At 40.6% G+C, this 20116-nt stretch overlaps 1 long non-coding RNA gene across 1 annotated transcript in view; it reads left to right on the top strand.

Annotated features, from left to right (window-relative positions):
• LOC136159693 (uncharacterized) overlaps positions 1–20116 on the top strand; it is an 85774-nt gene that overhangs the window by 30050 nt on the left and 35608 nt on the right. Inside the window, exon 2 of the long non-coding RNA XR_010661501.1 lies at positions 16091–16275. This is a non-coding gene — a long non-coding RNA (uncharacterized lncRNA). The remainder of the gene's footprint in view (positions 1–16090; positions 16276–20116) is intronic.

Raw genomic sequence — 20116 nt, forward strand, 5'->3', positions numbered from 1 at the left:
TGACACAGGGTACTTAAAAAGTCTTCTAGAAAGTGCATTCTGGTTCCCTCATCAGTCCATTTGTCCATTCATGTATTCATCCACCTATTCAACCAAATGCACTTACTTGACACCCGTCTATCCCAGGTCATGTTCTAAACCCTAAAGACACAATGGGAAAGCAAGGCGTGATCTTCATCTTTAAAGAGCTTACATTTTATTGAAGAAACAAGAATTCATAAAAATTAGCAGGAGTCAATAAAAGATTCCATAACAAACAGCATTGACACATAATCCTGAAAGAATCAGAGAAGATTCTTTTTCATGGAAGAAGCAAAATTTAAGGTGGTTTGGAAAGCCCGGGGTGTAGCCAGTTAGATCTCACTAGGATTGGTGTTACGGTACTCAATAAAAAGTAGCTGAACTGATTGCCATTCTGACAGTTTTATCTGTTAAAATTTATTTTTTATCAATTTCTGTCAAATTTACTTATTAACCGCTAGAATTGGTTCTCTGCCATGGTGTGAATATTTGGCAGGGAAATTGTTGGTTTACTAATATAACATTTCCATTCTACGGGCATTTTTTCCCCACCTGACATTTTATTTTTTGGCTCTACACACAACTTTGCCAAAAAAAAAAAAAAAAGTGACTATGATCTGAGTGTTCCCAATTGTTGAACTTTTAGACAACTTCGAAGCAAGCAAATGCCAAAGAGGAAAACTTTCCAGGAGGCAGGGATTAATTGTGGACCCCAAACTCTTCATGATTAACAAGGTTCAATAGGTTCTTGCAGTGCGAGTGGATTTCCTAGGTCTGCCTGGGTTGCGGTTTAAACAAGATGCAGTTTTGGCTGCTGCTCTCATGTTCCGGAATGCCCAGGTGTGCTCTCCCACAGGGCAGCCTCAAATGGAGCCTGTTTAGCATCACTTGCTGCTGAGAGGCATTTAAGTTTGCAACTGTGGTGTCATTTTCTGCCTACTGTGGGAAATTCTTCCCAAATGGTCCTTGGCTGGCATCTTGCCCCAGCTAAAATCAATGTAGTACAATCCTTTGAATCTGGGAGTGGGGCCAGCATAGCAGGAGCCTAATTCTCACACAGCAGAGAGAGACGGACTTGAGGGGGCTGGACAACGTTATCTCTGGAGTTGCTTACAAACTCTGAAATGACAGCATCATGTTAAAAGAATGGATGTTGGTGCTAATGTTCCTCCCTCTTGCCTTTATTCGGAGAGAAGAGTCCCTGGATATACATGGAAAAATTCACTCATTACTTGATTCATCTTTTAAAGTATTTATTAAGTTCCCACAATGTGCTAGGCCCTGTTGGCAACTAGTATGTGGTAGTGAACAAGATGAAGGTTCTTGTTTCATGCAGAGGACATTCTGACAGTGGTGGTGGTGGTGATGGTGGGGAGATGTGAAAGAAGCAATCAAATAAACAAGGAAACCATCAGGTGCTAAGTACTGGCCTTCCCTGGTGGCTTTATTGCAGGCACAAAGCGTCTGCCTGTAAGGCGGGAGACCCAGGCTTGATCCCTGGGTCAGGAAGATCCCCTGGAGAAGGAAATGGCAACCCACTCCAGTACTCTTGCCTGGAACATCCCATGGACAGTGAAGCCTGGTAGACTACAGTCCATGGGGTCGCAAAGAGTTGGACAAGACTGAGCGACTTCACTTTCACTTTCGAGTACTCTCTGGAGGAGTAGAGTGATTTGACAGGGAGTTCGGAAGCCTGGTGGGTATGGAAAGTTGGGCCCAACCATCGGAGCTGTGGAGTAGTGGGAAGTGAGAGTCTCATGGTGGATGACCCTCCCTGGCGGCAGTGACGTGACTGTGATGAGGGGGTCTTGCGCTGTGAGAACATCAGCAGTCACCGTCCTCTGGACGCGGTGGGGAAACGAGGGTAAGCAAAAGGAACTCTCAGGTGGGGAGCACACGCCTCCAGCATTGCTGAGCCGTGGTGTTACGAGCAGTCCCAGCTGCTGGTACGACGCCAGGGCACAGGAGGTGCAGCGTTGTGTGGCTGGGCGGCAAGGTGAAAATGCTGACTTCCACGGGGGCAGCTGGGTGACAAAGCTGGGAGACTGTCCAGTTTTCAGGAGTATAAATTTCCTTCATATATTCTGTCATCATCCTCTCTCCAAGGATCCATCTCACGGCACCGGCTGCATCTATTGCTTTATCCCTGAGGGACGATTTGTGAGCCCAGAGATGCATGATTTTTTCCACTCTATTTATACACCTGCTACGAACTGCAGATTGGGAAGCCAATTTTCTGTCTTTATTCACGGCAGACGAGAAAGCAAAATGTGCATATTGTTAGTTTCAAAAAGTACGTTATTGATATTTTAAATCTTCACTTTGCATATTTCTGTTCAAATTCCTCTCTTTAGAGAGACCAATTCTTCCCATCTTGTATATCATAAATACCTCCTCCCCTTGTCCTCATTTATTAGGTTTTCTCAATTATTTACTTTTGGTTTATTCAGGATTACTTTTTATATTTTACACTGACATTTTAAGTTGGATGCTTAACTGATTGTTTTAACTCATCAATTTAAGGTGGGTTATGTTAATTATTCTCAAGTATGATAGCAGCTATATACCACTAAGTTCTGATACATAGTTTTTACCTTTTTTGAATTGCTGCTCAATTCTAATTTTTTTTTCAAATTTTCATGATGATTTAATTTTTGGACTACAAATTATTTAGCACGTTTTAAAAATTCTTTTCCATTATAGTTGATTACAAGATATTGAATGTAGTTCCCTATGCTATAGAGCAGGAACTTGTTTATTTATACAAGTAGCTTATATCTGCTCATCTCAAACTCCTAATTTATCCCTTCTATCCCCTTTTCCATTTGGTAAGCATACGTTTGTTTTCTATGTCTGTGAGTCTCTGTTTTGTAAATAAATTAGTTTGTATTATATTTTAGATTCCACGTATAAGCCATATCATACACTTGTCTTTCTGTAACTCACTTCACTTAGTATGATAATTTCTAGGTCCATCCATGTTCCTGCAGATGACATTATTTCTTTCTTTTTCATGGCTGAGTCACATTCCCTTTGTGGGCTTTCCGGGTGGCTCAATGAGAAAGAATCTGCCTGTCAATGCAGGAGATATGGGTTCATTTCTTGGGTTGGGAAGATCCCCTGGAGTGGGAAATGGCAACCCTCCCAGTATTCTTGCCTGGAAAGGTCCATGGACAGAGGAACCTGGTGGACTATGTCCATGGGGTCCCAAAGAGTTAGACATGACTAAGCGACTGAGCACAATAGTCCATTATATATATGGACCACATCTTACTTACCCATTCACCTGTTAATGAACATTTGGGTTGCTTCCAAGACTTGGCTATTGTGAATAGTGCTGCTCTGATCACCGGGGGTATATGTATCTTTTCAAATTATAGGTTTCTCCAGATATATGCCCAGAAGTGGGATTGCTGGATCATGTGGTAGCTCTATATTTAGTTATTTCAGGAACCTCTTTACTGTTCTCCATAATGGCTGCACCAATTTACATTCCTGCCAACAGAGTAGAAGAGTTCTCTTTTCTCCATACTTTTGCCATCATTTATAATTTGTAGACTTTTTGATGATGGCCATTCTGATCAGTGTGAGGTGATACCTCTTTATAGTTTTAACTTGCATTTCTCGAATAATAACTAGCAATGTTGAGAATCCTTTTTCATGCCTGTTGGCCATCTGGATGTCTTTGAGGAAATGCCTATTTAGGTCTTCTGCCCATTTTTTAAAATGGGGTTGTATGTTTTATTTTCATTATTGAGTCTTATGAGCTATTTGTGTATTTTGGAAGTTAAGCCATTTTTGGTCACATTGTTTGCATAACAGGTTTTAAAAGGATTTTCAAATGTATGGAATTTGGGATTTATTTTGTTGCTGATTTCTAGTTTTATTGCATTATTATGCAGTTAAAAAGAATGGACTGGAGCATACCAGACTTCCCTGTCCTTCATCATCTCCTGGAGCTTGCTCAAACTCATGTCCAGTGAGTCGGTGATACCATCCAACCATCTTGTCCTCTATCGTCCTCTTCTCCTCCTGCCCTCAATCTTTCCCAGCATCAGGATCTTTTCCAATGAGTCGGCTCTTTGCATCAGGTAGCAAAGTATTGAAGTTTCAGCATCAGTCCTTCCAAGGAATATTCAGGGTTGATTTCCTTTAGGATGGACTGGTTGGATCTCCTTGCAGTCCAAGGGACTCTCAAGAGTCTTCTCCAACACCACAGCTCAAAAGTGTAAATTCTTTGGTGCTCAGCTTTCTTTATAGTCCAACTCTCACATCTATATGTGACTACTGGAAAAACCATAGCTTTGACTAGACAGATCTTTGTTGGCAATGTAATGTCTCTGCTTTTTAATACACTGTCAAGATTGGTCATAGCTTTTCTTCCAAGGAGCAAGCATCTTTTAATTTCATGGCTGCCATCACCATCTAGAGTGATTTTGGAGCCCCCCAAAATAAAGTCTGTCACTGTTTCCATTATTTCTCCATCTATTTTCCATGAAGTAATGGACCAGATGCCATGATCTTTGTTTCTTAAATGTTGAGTTTTAAGCCGGCTTTTTCACTCTCCTCTTTCACTTTCATCAAGAGGCTCTTTATCCTTGTCTCTTTCTGCCATAGGCATGGTGTCATGTGCATATTTGAGGTTATTGTTATTTCTCCGGGCAATCTTGATTCCAGCTTGTGGTTCATGCAGCCCAGCATTTCTCATGATGTACTCTGCATCTAAGTTAAATAAGCAGGGTAACAATATACAGCCTTGATGTACTCCTTTCCCGATTTGGAACCAATCTGTTCCATGTCCAGTTCTAACTGTTGCTTCCTGACCTGCATACAGATTTCTCAGGAGGCAAGACAGGTGGTTTGGTATTTCCATCTCTTTAAGAATTTTCCAGTTTGTTGTAATCCACACAGTCAAAGACTTTGGCATAGTCAATAAAGCAGAAGTAGATGTTTTTCAGGCACTCTCTTGCTTTTTCAATGATCCAGAGGATGTTGGCAATTTGATCTCTTGTTCCTCTGCCTTTTCTAAATCCAGCTTGAACATCTGGAAGTTCACACTTCATATTCTGTTGAAACCTGGCTTGGAGAATTTTGAGCATTTAGCGTATGATATGAGTGCAGTTGTGCAGTAATTGTACCTTTTAGTTATCTTACTTTTTTCTTGCTTTGATGTTTCTTCTTTTATACTTCTATTAGATTGATAAAGTTTTCTTAACTCATCTGCATTTGCAACAATCCACTCTATTTGCAGTCGTTAAAGTTTGAATGGGGTGAGGGGAGGGAGGCTCAAGAGGGACGATCATGTGTATAATTATGGCTGATTCGCATTGCTGTAAGGCACAAACCAACACAACATTGTAAAGCAATTTTCCTCCAATAAAGAAAAGAAAAAAAAGTTTGTCTTCACATTTTAAACATTTATTCTCAAAACATACAAATCTTATCAAACACTTTGGCAAACTCTTTGCCTTCATACAATAAAAAGACCATTTAATGTCCTAATGTTGATTATGTCCTCCTATATTCAGTGCTAATGTTGCTTGTTCTTTTTTTTTAATGTCAGTTTGGATTATCTAAGAAAGGGAAGCCAAGACAGGAAGATACATGCAAGAGATTTTTTTGAAAGTCATTAAAGATAGAGAAGGAGCAGGAATTGACAAGGAGAATCTGCAGACTGTATTGCATGGCTGACAGTTGTGAAAAGACAGAAAGGAGGATTTAGTAGGTAGAACTTTAGACTGGAGTGTAGATCTAGAGAGGTTTAGGTCAGGATGATGGGAAGTTTCTGGAAAAAGAAAAAGACATTAAAAAAAAAAAAGATAGCAACTTCATCTTGAGTAGGAAGGCTTGGCTTTAGGACCCCTGAGACTAGATCTCATAGTGAACAAAGTGGAGAATCCAAAGGTTTTAGTAGGCTATTGGTCAACTATGCTCTCTTCAACAGAATATCTTAGAGGGAAATCTATGTGGCACACCTCCATGGCCTCTACAGCCTTGGACAAATGTTCCCAGATCCATGTTCCACTTTGCTAATTCTCTCTTCAGTTCTTTTTGATCTTCTGTTTAATCTAATCATTGAACTTTTGCTTTCAGCTTATAAAACTTTTCACTATTAGGGGTTCTTTGTTTTTTCTCAATTTATCTAGTTTTCCTTTTTTATTTTTAGTGTCTTACTCTTTTCCTGTTGTTTCTATACCTTTTTATCCCTTGCATTATTTTGTTTATACTTATAATCTCTTTTGTCTGCCTCTCACTCACACAAGGGGATATTTCTTTTTTTTTTTTTCAATTATTTTTATTAGTTGGAGGCTAATTACTTCACAACATTGCAGGGGTTTTGTCATACATTGACATGAATCAGCCATGGAGTTACATGTATTCCCTATCCCGATCCCCCCTCCCACCTCCCTCTCCACCCGACTCCTCTGGGTCCTCCCAGTGCACCAGGCCCGAGCACTTGTCTCATGCATCCCACCTGGGCTGGTGATCTGTTTCACTATAGATAATATACATGCTGTTCTCTCGAAACATCCCACCCTCACCTTCTCCCACAGAGTCCAAAAGTCTGTTCTGTACATCTGTGTCTCTTTTTCTGTTTTGCATATAGGGTTATCGTTACCATCTTTCTAAATTCCATATATATGTGTTAGTATACTGTAATGATCTTTATCTTTCTGGCTTACTTCACTCTGTATAATGGGCTCCAGTTTCATCCATCTCATTAGAACTGATTCAAATGAATTCTTTTTAATTGCTGAGTAATATTCCATGGTGTATATGTACCACAGCTTCCTTATCCATTCATCTGCTGATGGGCATCCAGGTTGCTTCCATGTCCTGGCTATTATAAACAGTGCTGTGATGAACATTGGGGTGCACGTGTCTCTTTCATATCTGGTTTCCTCAGTGTGTATGCCCAGGAGTGGTATTGCTGGGCCATATGGCAGTTCTATTTACAGTTTTTTAAGAAATGTCCACACTGTTTTCCATAGTGATTGTACTAGTTTGCATTCCCACCAACAGTGTAAGAGGGTTCCCTTTTCTCCACACCCTCTCCAGCATTTATTGCTTGTAGACTTTTGGATAGCAGCCATCCTGACTGGCGTGTAATGGTACCTCATTGTGGTTTTGATTTGCATTTCTCTAATAATGAGTGATGTTGAGCATCTTTTCATGTGTTTGTTATCCATCTGTATGTCTTCTTTGGAGAAATGTCTGTTTAGTTCTTTGGCCCATTTTTTGATTGGGTCATTTATTTTTCTGGAATTGAGCTTCAGGAGTTGCTTGTATATTTTTGAGATTAATCCTTTCTCTGTTGCTTCATTTGCTATTATTTTCTCCCAATCTGAGGGCTGTCTTTTCACCTTACTTATAGTTTCCTTTGTTGTGCAAAAACTTTTAAGTTTCATTAGGTCCCATTTGTTTATTTTTGCTTTTATTTCCAATATTCTGGGAGGTGGGTCATAGAGGATCCTGCTGTGATTCATGTCAGAGAGTGTTTTGCCTATGTTCTTCTCTAGGAGTTTTATAGTTTCTGGTCTTACATTTAGATCTTTAACCCATTTTGAGTTTATTTTTGTGTATGGTGTTAGAAAGTGTTCTAGTTTCATTCTTTGACAAGTGGTTGGCCAGTTTTCCCAGCGCCACTTGTTAAAGAGGTTGTCTTTTTTCCATTGTATATCCTTGCCTCCTTTGTCGAAGATAAGGTGTCCATTGGTTCGTGGATTTATCTCTGGGTTTTCTATTCTGTTCCATTGGTCTATATTTCTGTCTTTGTGCCAGTACCATACTGTCTTGATGACTGTGACTTTGTATTATAGTCTGAAATCAGGCAGGTTGATTCCTCCAGTTCTATTTTTCTTTCTCAAGATTACTTTGGCTATTCAAGGTTTTTTGTATTTCCATACAAATTGTGAAATTATTTGTTATAGTTCTGTGAAAAATACCGTTGGTAGCTTGATAGGGATTGCATTGAATCTATAGATTGCTTTGGGTAGAATAGCCATTTTGACGATATTGATTCTTCCAATCCATGAACACGGTATGTTTCTCCATCTGTTTGTGTCCTCTTTGATTTCTTTCATCAGTGTTTTATAGTTTTCTATGTATAGGTCTTTTGTTTCTTTAGGTAGATGTACTCTTAAGTATTTTATTCTTTTTGTTGCAATGGTGAATGGTATTGTTTCCTTAATTTCTCTTTTTGTTTTTTCATTGTTAGTGTATAGGAATACAAGGGTTTTCTGTGTGTTAATTTTATATCCTGCAACTTTACTCTATTCATTGATTAGCTCTAGTAATTTTCTGGTAGAGTCTTTAGGGTTTTCTATGTAGAGGATCATGTCATCTGCAAACAGCGAGAGTTTCACTTCTTCTTTTCCTATCTGAATTCCTTTTACTTCTTTTTCTGCTCTGATTGCTGTGGCCAAAACTTCCAACACTATGTTGAATAGTAGTGGTGAGAGTGGGCACCCTTGTCTTGTTCCTGATTTCAGGGGAAATGCTTTCAATTTTTCACCATTGAGGATAATGCTTGCTGTGGGTTTGTCATATATAGCTTTTATTATGTTGAGGTATGTTCCTTCTATTCCTGCTTTCTCGAGAGTTTTAATCATAAATGAGTGTTGAATTTTGTCAAAGGCTTTCTCTGCATCTATTGAGATAATCATATGGTTTTTATCTTTCAATTTGTTAATGTGGTGTATTACATTGATTGATTTGTGGATATTAAAGAATCCTTGCATTCCTGGGATAAGGCCCACTTGGTCATGGTGTATGATTTTTTTAATATGTTGTTGGATTCTGTTTGCTAGAATTTTGTTAAGGATTTTTGCATCTATGTTCATCAGTGATATTGGCCTGTAGTTTTCCTTTTTTGTGGCATCTTTGTCTGGTTTTGGAATTAGGGTGATGGTGGCCTCATAGAATGAGTTTGGAAGTTTACCTTCTTCTGCAATTTTCTGGAAGAGTTTGAGTAAGATAGGTGTTACCTCTTCTCTGAATTTTTGGTAGAATTCAGCTGTGAAGCCATCAGGTCCTGGGTTTTTGTTTGCTGGAAGATTTCTGATTACAGTTTCAATTTCCTTGCTTGTGATAACTCTGTTAAGATCTTCTATTTCTTCCTGGTTAAGTTTTGGAAAGTTATACTTTTCTAAGAATTTGTCCATTTCATCCAAGTTGTCCATTTTATTGGCATAGAACTGCTGGTAGTAGTCTCTTATGATCCTTTGTATTTCAGTGTTGTCTGTTGTGATCTCTCCATTTTCATTTCTAATTTTGTTAATTTGGTTCTTCTCTCTTTGTTTCTTAATGAGTCTTGCTAATGGTTTGTCAATTTTGTTTATTTTTTCAAAAAACCAGCTTTTAGTTTTGTTGATTTTTGCTATGATCTCTTTAGTTTCCTTTGCATTTATTTCTGCCCTAATTCTTAAGATTTCTTTCCTTCTACTAACCCTGGGGTTCTTCGTTTCTTCCTTCTCTAATTACTTTAGGTGTAGAGTTAGGTTATTTATTTGGCTTTTTTCTTGTTTCTTGATGTAAGCCTGTAATGCTATAAACCTTCCCCTTAGCACTGCTTTTACAGTGTCCCATAGGTTTTGGGTTGTTGGGTTTTCATTTTCATTCATTTCTATGCATATTTTGATTTCTTTTTTGATTTCTTCTATGACTTGTTGGCTATTCAGAAGTGTGTTATTTATCCTCCATATGTTTGAATTTTTAACAATTTTTTTCCTGTAGTTGAGATCTAATCTTACTGCACTGTGGTCAGAAAAGATGAGTGGAATTATTTCAATTTTTTTGAATTTTCCAAGACCAGATTTGTGGCCCAGGATGTTATGTATTCTGGAGAAGGTTCCGTGTGCACTTGAGAAAAAGGTGAAGTTGATTGTTTTGGGGTGAAATGTCCTATAGATATCAATTAGGTCTCGCTGGCCCATTGTGTCATTTAAGGTTTGTGTTTCCTTGTTGATTTTCTGTTTAGTTGATCTGTCCATAGTTGTGAGTGGGGTGTTAAAGTCTCCCACTATCACTGTGTTACTATTAATCTCCTCTTTCATCCTCGTTAGCACGGGGTGTTTCTTTTTGCTACTCCTGGCAGAGCGCATTTTCGCTGGCAGGTGGGCTGAGGCTCTTTGGTCTCTCTTCCACGGAGGGTGCAGAGCGCATTTTCGCTGGCAGGTGGGCTGAGGCTCTTCGGTCCTTCTTCCACGGAGGGTGCAGAGCGCATTTTAGCTGGCAGGTGGGCTGAGGCTCTTCGGTCCTTCTTCCACGGAGGGTGCAGAGCGCATTTTCTCTGGCAGGTGGGCTGAGGCTCTTCGGTCTCTCTCCCACGGAGGGTGCAGAGCGCATTTTCGCTGGCAGGTGGGCTGAGGCTCTTTGGTCTCTCTTCCACGGAAGGTGCAGAGCGCATTTTCGCTGGCAGGTGGGCTGAGGCTCTTCGGTCCTTCTTCCATGGAGGGTGCAGAGCGCATTTTAGCTGGCAGGTGGGCTGAGGCTCTTCGGTCCTTCTTCCACGGAGGGTGCAGAGCGCATTTTCTCTGGCAGGTGGGCTGAGGCTCTTCGGTCTCTCTCCCACGGAGGGTGCAGAGCGCATTTTCGCTGGCAGGTGGGCTGAGGCTCTTCGGTCTCTCTCCCACGGAGGGTGCAGCTCTTTCCGTGTCCTGTGCCTGTGCAGAGTCTCCACTCCGGCTTCTGCTTCGCGTGGACCTGAACTCTGCTCTCCTCCCCCCGTGTGACTTGCAGCCAAAGCTCCTGTTGAGGGGTTTGCATCTGTTAATCACATACTCCTAATTTGGCCCCCCCCCCAACTTTCCTTTGGTAATAAGTTTGTTTTCTAGGTCTTTATGTCTGTTCCTGTTTTGTACATAGATTCATCTGCATTATTTTTTTTAATATTCCATGGATTTACTGTATAGCACTGGGAATTATACCCAATATCTTGTAATAACCTATAATGGAACATACTTGAGAAAAAAAATCACTGTTCAGTACAGCTGAAGCTAAGACAATATTGCAAATCAGCTACGTGTATATTAAAAAAAGCTTCTAGCCATCAAGTCCTATTTACAGGTACAATTATTTCCCATATCCCTTTCCATGTCAGCTTACACTTTTATTATTCTGATTTTCAGTTTAGCTTTTGTTTCTTGCAATCTGGGGTATCTCTTACTTTCACATAAGCTTAGGCATAATTTGTAGAAGCTTTTCTTTCTTTCTTTCTTTCTTTTTTTTTTGGTATCACTTTTCTGAGTCTTTGTAGCGTGATTATTTTATGCTACCTTATTCCTCTGGGTTGTTATCCCAGACACTGTCTTTTTAACCTGCCTTATTTTCTTATTCGTACTCATCATTCTGTCACAGAAGATGCTGAGATGGAGTGTGGGGTTTGAATTGTTTATTAGGAATGAATCTGTGAAGAAAGTGGGGAGCAGGTTTGGGCACAGGAAAAAGTCAAACCACTATGTGGGCCAGAAAGAGCCTCAGCCAGGCTCAAGAAGAACATCTTAGAGTGGCCCCTCTTGGGCCCAAATGCATGAGCCTCTCCATTCCCAGGCTTCCCTGGTGGCTCAGCTGGTAAAGAATCCACCTGTAATGTGGGAGACCTGGGTTCGATCCCTGGGTAGGGAAGATCCCCTGGAGAAGGGAAAGTCTACCCACTCCAGTGAATTCTATGGACTGTTTAGTCCATCATGTCACAACGAGTTGGACACGACTGAGCAGCTTTCACTCTCCTCTATCCCCACTTCTCCACTTAGTCACAGATACAAACTTCCTTGGGAAGAGTGTGGCCTTGAAGCAGGTGGCTGCCTGCAGCTCAAGCGAATCCTCAGAGAAGTGGTGGCTGGGGCTGCTGCTGACCGTACACTGCAGCCGGACAGAAAGTCCTCCCTTGAGGGAGGCCGCAACAGCGTGGTTCTGCATCTACCAGGCACTCTCTGAATTCATACTGTTCAGGTATTTCTCTACTCCAAAAAATAAAAGCTCTGTGTGCAAAGCTTAACCTGACCTGGGGGAAATCAAAACAAGTGTTTGTGAGCAGAAGGCAATCAGTTAGGCTTAGTCAAGGAGGCCTAGACTTTGATGACTCTTGGAGTAGAAGAGTTTGGATTGATTATCTGGTGCAATATTTTTCTCTTGCTGTCATAATGAATGATCCTATACTGAGTGCCCTTAAACAGTACACATGTTCTATATCATGGTTCTGTGGGTCAGAAATCTGGTTCCTCTGCTCTGGATCTCCCAGAGCTGAAGTCAAGGTGTTGGATGTGCTGGGCTGTTAGTCAGACACCTTGGGGGAGAATCTGTTCCCCAGCAATTCAGATTGCTGGCAGAATTCAGTTTCTCGTGGTCATGGTGCTGAGTGGGCATCCTTGCTGGCTGTGAGCTGGACTCCTCTCTTATCTCCTTCAGGCCACTTACAGTCCTTGTTATCTTTCCTTTCAGCTTTGAACCAGCAATGATGAGTTGAGTCTTCATGTTTTGAATCTCTCTTACTTTCCCTTCTGTTGCATTTCTTCAGCTCCCAGCCTAAGAATGTTCTGTTTTCAAGAGCTCACGTGATTAAATCAGGCCTACCATGGTTGACTCCTTATTTTGAAGACTAGTAGACTTAATTATCTGTGCAGAGTATCTTTTGTCATATAACATGACATGTCAGGGACATCTGACATGCAACAGCCTTGGGAGACATTGTATTGCCTACACTTCTGAGGAGCAGAGGTTTCAGGAATGGGTCCTGGCATGATAAAAGGGGCATTTTAGGAAGGTCTTTCAGTCAGATGGTGAAGAATCCGCCTGCCAAGGCAGGAGACACAAGACAACGTGAGTTTGATTCCTGAGTTGAGAAGATCCCCTGGAGGAGGAAATGGCAACCCACTCCAGTACTCTGGCCTGATAAACCCCATGGGTAGAGGAGCCTGGAGGGCTACAGTTCATGGGGTTGCAAAGAATTGGACACAACTGAGCGACTTTCGCTTTCTTTCTCAGCAGTCAGGTAGAGCGTGGATAGGGCCAGGGAGACGGTGAAGGAAGATTCTAATCTAACAGAAAATGAAATCATAGTGATGGAGACGAGGGCAATGATAATAAGAACAAGAAAGATGGGGACTTCAGTTAAAGAGTTAAGGAATATCTGATCAGATTTGATGGCAGATTTATGGGACATAGGACAGGGTAGTGGGTTGCATGAGATACTGTGTTTGAAAGGTGATGAGCAGATTGGGTTCAGTGTTCTCACCCTAGTGTGAAGCTGCATAATTGGGACCAGCGGAGGCTTACCACAACTTACTCTCTGACACAGAGGCAGGATTACACAGAGCAGGACTCTACAGCGTACATCTGTTTCCATTTTTGATACGAAAAACAGTTATTCTAGAAACTGTCTGTGACAAGCAATAAAATAGGGCTATTACCTACCCAGATAGGATGGGATGGTAAGTGCAAATCATCCAAAGTAAATTTTTAAGTTCTAAGTTACATACCTTTGATGAAAGGATACATTTAGAATTCTAGGTGAAATACACATCTTCTACAGTGTGTTTTAGTTAGGCTGATATCAAAATAGGTTCTCTCAGTATGAGTCAGTTGGTGACTGGGGTATTTCCTTCAGAAGCATGTTGCAGGGAAATCAGATTAAATAACAATTTTACAGAAGAATAGCAAAAGAAAGTGAAAGTGAAGTCACTCAGCTGTGTCTGACTCTTTGCGACCCCATGGACTGTAGCTCCTCTGTCCATGGAATTTTCCAGATGAGAATACTGGAGTGGGCTGCCGTTTCCTTCTCTAGGGGATCTTTCTGACCTAGCGATTGAACCCGGGTCTCCCGCATTGCAGGCAGACGCTTTACGGTCTGAGCCACCAGGGAAGCCCGAAGAATAACACAAGGAGATAATTAAGCAACCACTATTTTTGTATTCCTCTCGTACATATGGTAGAAACAAAGATGAGTCACTGATGGGCATAAGGTGTGTCTGTCTGGGTATTGCCTCAGTTGTCTCCAGCTTTCACAATGAATTCCTGGCAAAACTGGAAAAAATACACAGAAGTGATGTCCCAGAGCCAAGAGCGCATGTTTCTTTGTTTTCAGTATTGAGTTCTCCAGAGTATCTGGAGTGAGCTGGTTTTTGGCAGCTTACATGACCAGCAATTCCTCTTTGAACACCTCTACACCTTAACCTCTAGGTCATTCAAGTTCATGTTGTGGAAGGGATTGAAAAAATATTTTGGAGTAGAGAGTGAATATAGCAGAAGGGCAGAAGACATCTGGGGTGCAGTGGGTCAGCCAGCGTCTGACTGTATAGAGATGGCGTGCTCTTCCACAGCTGTGCACTTCCTCTCTCTTCATTCACTGTGCTGCTGCTCCTCATCGACAGATGCCACTCTTTACCCTACTGACCGCTGAAGGCAGCACTAGTTTCCATCCGGGCTCACAGGACAGGTTTGATGGTTCCTAAATGATACCATCAGGCAACCTTGTGTGCGCTTATGAGCAGGAATGGTTCTTCTGTGATTGAGAACACAAGAGCCTGGGGAAGTAGGAGTTAAGAGAGCAGAGGCAGTGTTACCCGTGCCAGGTAAGAGGTCTCAGACACAGCAGCAGATAGGCAAGGGTTGATTGGCAAAGACTGGGGTCTAGGTGGGTATCTAAAGAGCCCTCATCCTTCTGATACATGTGTGCACAATGTTGGAGTCGCTGTGCAGATGTGTGCCTTTCTTGGGCACTTTTATCAAAATTCTAAAGGATAAGGACCAGTGGGATCTAGAAAGAGAGTTTGAAGAAGCGAAATAAAGGAAAAAACCAGGTATATACTATCTGAGAACAGTTCCTAAAGCAGTCACTAGTAGGACAAGACCAATGAATGAAAAGAAAGAACTTCTCAAAAGCATCTTCTCTTCTCTGAGAGCATCAAAATAAAGAGACAGTTAAGCCTTCAGGGCAGTGAAGGGAAGGAATGTTACATATTGAACATCAGTAGAGCAAAAGACTTTAGAAGAATTTGCATATTTTCTGGAAATGTGTCAAGAAGAGCGAGTGCTTCTCTATATGCAAAACTTCAACCAAAATAGATCATCTGAGTAAAGGAAATATTATTAAGGGAGCTGGCTTGCCTTTTGACATTTATTTAACTCTTTTAGAAGAAAGTATACATTGGCAAGATCTTTAAGGGAAAAAAACATGTATCTGATTTTCAGCCATAAGAAAAGGCAATAGATTCAAAGCCAAGGAATATTCTTGCTTTGAACTTTAGTAGTGCCTTAATTTAGCCAGCTGGAGAAATGTTTTGTTTTGTTTTTTTTTTTTTGAGTATAAAATTATTTAAACTTTCCAGCAGAAAGTTTTCATTTTGGTTTTAAATCTGGACTTTACTGTAAATTTGTCTTTCTATGAATTTACCAAAGTAGCTTCCACTTTTCAGTGATGGTGAATATTCTTATGAGAGGGCTTGATGTGGGCAGAGGCTGAGCATATCTCTATATACTTAGCAAATGACACTACTTCCTTAGCAAGTAGTGAGGGGACTTTTGACAAAGCTATAAATGACAGTGTCCTAGATCTATATAAATCATCAGGGATGGAGCTCAAAAACTTAATGCTGAGTGAAAAAGCAAGTGACAGAAGATATGCATAGTGTGTTATTTCTGGATACATATATAAGCATGAAAAAAATTTAAATTATGTATGTGGTGCTACTGGTTGCCTGGTGTGGGCGAGCTCCCTGTGGGGCAGAGAATAAGGAGGAGAAATGAGAAAGGAGTTTGCTGGTTGTCAAAGAGCACTTTAGTTTCTCCTTCCCCCCCCAGCTTCCCTTTACCCCTTCCTTCCCTAAAGAAAGCAAGCATAAATTGCTTGTGCAGCTTTATTTTAAATTATCCACACAGAAGCCATATTAGAGCAATTAATTCAGTGTTAAAAGTTAATAATTTTGGAAATGGACAGTAGGAATACATGTGTTAATTTTTGTATGTTTTAGGGAAAAAAAGCATTTACTGAAGGTCACCATATCACGTTCAGTGTATTAAAATGCCAGTATTAATACCAGTCTTCTGTTTTCCTACCACATACTCCTTACAGCAACCAGGAGAAGAAAAGAGTGAGAGGAAGAATTCCTATTTCATATTCCATAATCAGGACAAGCCTGGCAGGCCACAGTCCAGGGGGTCACAAAGATTCGGACACAACTCAGTGCCTAAACGCAGCAGCAGCCGCAATCAGAACAAGAATAGGAAGATGGAAACACTCGAGGCAGAGGATTGAAGGTGAGTGGAGACGCACAAGGGACAATGGTGGATGAGAAGATGAAGCGGGCAAGAAAATAAACAGAGTATTGTGGTACAGTCCTGTATATATATATTGCATACATATATTATATTACACACACACACATGTATTTATATTACATAGCAAGTCAATTACTTTATAGAGTCAATCATGCCAGTTGGTCAATATCTTGTGAAACAAATGATGTGAAACTTGTGAAGTTCAAATTTTTATTTTGAACTGTGTCCTAAAGATCCACAAGGCTAAAGTGTGGAGAAAATGAGTCTGTGGCATTGGGAGGGCCTGAAGCCTTTATGACAAATGTGATGAAAGCGATTCTTTTGTGGGTCTGTGTTCTCTGTTAAAAGAGGGGCCTGAGAGGACGCTTCTCCTAAGAGAGTGTGGGAACCCGACCCACCCACAGAGGCTTTGATCTGTGAGCACAGAAGTCAGCATTTCAGGGACAGCTACTCTCTTCTAGTTAAAAGGCAGCTTTTTGTCTGCCAAGTTGCCCTCTAGCAGCACACAGACCAAAGGAAAAATACTAATAAGACAGCATAGGCGTGGGGATGAGGCCCCTGTCTCATTGGTCTACAGTCTCACACCATCCGAGGTCTTATAAGTGAAGATGTGTAAGGGAAGTCCTGTAAGGTAGCGGGGTGGCAGGGAATGCATAAATGTTGTGTCACAGTTTATTCTTTGGCTTTGCATTTCCACTCCCTTCCTCTCTGCCAGAATTGTTCCCATCTGATCTCAATGCTTCAGATGAAATAGATGGGCTCGCATTTGTAAATTATCCTGGAGGTCTCTTCTTACATATTTTCCTCTTTCCTTAACTGGCTATTTACCATCAGTAATTTATGTTGGATATAGAAATGGGGGAGTTAGAGATAAATAAAGACATACTCCAAAGAAATGGGGAGGACGAACAGGCTCTAGTGAGAAAACTCTCTCTGGTGCTTCAGGCCTTCTTGCTGAGTACATCAGCCTCTGGTGACCTTGAGTCCCTCCTTTGCTGTAAGAGCTGAACAGATATTCTGCTGAATAGAGCAGAAATAAAGCTCCTCATGGTGAGTAGTAAACCAGGCTGAATAAATCCTGCCTTCCGAACCTGACCTATTTTTTTTTTTCCAGTAGAATTTTGTGATCCCCTAATGGAAAGGTTTTATAAGATAAAGGTATATATGATTTCCCAAAAACAGTTAGAGGCTCTATAATACAGGCACCTCTAATAAAAATTATGAATTCTTTGGCAAAAACAAATATGAGGTTTTATTGATAAGCTGATGGTTGCACAGAAACACCAGGCCGTATTGACTTTAATAAAACATTAAGTGGTTTAATTAAATCATTAATTCTACCCTCAGTTTCATTTTTCAAAAGACAGTCAATGTAAAAATAAAATGGTTTCTTTTTTTAGCTGCTTCTCTTTCCTCTATAATTCATTAAGATGAGTATAGATTGACTTATTGCTACTCTGCCATAAAGCACTTGCTGTCATTTCAAGAATATAGCACTTTAAGCAGGATACAAGAAAGTATTGATCTTAAGGTGACATCTTCCTTCATTTTTCATAAAAGGGTTTTTTTTTTTTAGAAAAATCTATAATATGTGTATGACTACAAAGATTTAAGTTACAAAATTACTAAACTACTAAAATAATTGTTAGCTTATTTCTTTGGTCTATGGGGAAAACTTACAAAAGCAATATAAACTTTTGCAAGCAATTTTAAATGCATGTGACGGTAATCATCACACATTTTCTTCCTAAATTAATTTTTATTTATAAAAGTAACATATGGAGATAGCTTTTAAAGTCAGTAATATCAGACAATATATAAAATAAATTAATAATCTTCTCATTCTTGCTATATTGTAATCATATAATCATATTCCCCAGCAACAGTACACATCTCTATATTTAAAAATAATATGCTGTCTTGGCCTAGATTCTCTAAAAACAGATTAACCTCAGGGATTAATGTTTTGATACCTTATTCGGATGGTATAAGCCCAAGTAGATGAAGGTAAGAAAAGAGGGAGGTGAGGCAAGGAAAGCTACAAATCAGTGGCACGTAACACATTGCATGATGGATACTTGGCAAGCATGTCAACGCGGCATGTGGTCTTGTCCCCGTGGAATGTGATAAGTGGCCCCGCCTGCAAATACTTCTGGGACAGAAGTTCCTCTGCTTGGCTTGCTCAGATCTACTTTTTCTCTTCAGTCAGAGCTCACCCTGTGGGGAGCTAACTCTTCCGTGGTTCAGAGTCATGCCATCCGGGGTGGCCTCCTGGAAGCTTATCCCACTCCCTGTGGGGAGTTAACTCTTCCATGGTTCAGAGTCATGCCATTGGGGGATGGCCTCCTGGAAGCTTATCCCACTCCCTGTGGTGGTGCATTGCATCGCATGGACAGGCTCAGTATAGGGAGAGGGCTCGTGTGGGCCGTCCAAGTTCTAGACTTCACCTTCACTCGGGCCAGCTGGGGAGCTTGGCAAAGTGATGGAGGTGGGGTGGTGGATCAGCCCAGGGTATAGACAGCACCTTCAGAAAGGAGACAGTGGGGCAATGTGTGTGGTTATATAATATATACGCTGTGTTTAGTCCTTGATATGCCAACTTTGGATATTAAGTATTGACTTCTTGATTTGGGCTGATGAGCATTTAATTATCTCTTACACCCTCTTTCTTTTCATTCTCACTCCAATATAGTTATGTAATAATTTTTGTTTCATTAACGCATATATATGGAATTTAGAAAGACAGTAATGACCATCCTATATGCAAGGCAGCAAAAGAGACACATGTAAAGAACAGACTTTTGGACTCTGTGGGAGAAGGTGAGGATGGGATGATTTGAGAGACTAGCATTGAGACATGTGTATTACCAGGCTCCCGCATAGCTCAGTCAATAAATCATCTGCCTGCAATGCAGGAGACCCAGGTTTGATTCCTGAGTCAGGAAGATCCCCTGGAGAAGGCAATGGCAACCCACTCCAGTATTCTTGCCTGGAGAAGCCCAGGGACAGGGGAGCCTGGTGGGCTGCAGTCCACGGGGTCACAAGAGTCGGACACAACTTGAGCAACTAAACCACCACCACCGTGTATACTGCTGCTGCTGCTGCTGCTAAGTCGCTGCAGTCGTGTCCGACTATGTGACCCCATGGACATGGACAAAAGAAGCCTGGTGGGCTACAGTCCATGGAGTGGCAAACAGTCAGACATGTCTGAACATGCATGCACGCACACACGCCCCTTTTTATGTAACCTAGATTTTTCTGGAAGCTTTTAGAGTCTTCTTACCCTGGTGCTTAGAAATTGCACTATGATGAGTCTTGATGTGAGCATTTTTTGCTTTTATATATTGTGGTTTATGCCATTATTGAGATTTATGCCATTCATCTCTGATGAATTTTGTGTTATACCTTTGATAATTTTCCGTATTTTTCTTTCTATAATTCCTATTAGTTGGATGTTATATAGGCTAGAATGATACTCTTTTTCCTCACTTTTTTCTAAGGTTTTATTTCCTTTGTCTTTTTGTCCTATTTTGTGAAGAAAAAAAAAACCTCAATTTTAACTTTCAACCCTTCTACTGAATTTATTTAAAATGTTTTCTCCAGCATTTACTGAGGCATAGTTGACAAAATTATATATCTTTAAAGTGCACAACATGTTGATTTGGTATATGCATACTTTAAGAAATAATTACCACAATCAGTTTAATTAACTCATCTGTAATTTTTCATAGTTACCATTTTTCTTGCGTTTAAAAACTGTCAATTTTATTTTAATTTCTAAGAGTTCTTTCTTCTTGTCTGTTTGTCTTTTATGTAATTC

This window comes from Muntiacus reevesi, chromosome 1 (assembly GCF_963930625.1).
Source record: "Muntiacus reevesi chromosome 1, mMunRee1.1, whole genome shotgun sequence".
Classification (NCBI taxonomy): Eukaryota; Metazoa; Chordata; class Mammalia; order Artiodactyla; family Cervidae; genus Muntiacus; species Muntiacus reevesi.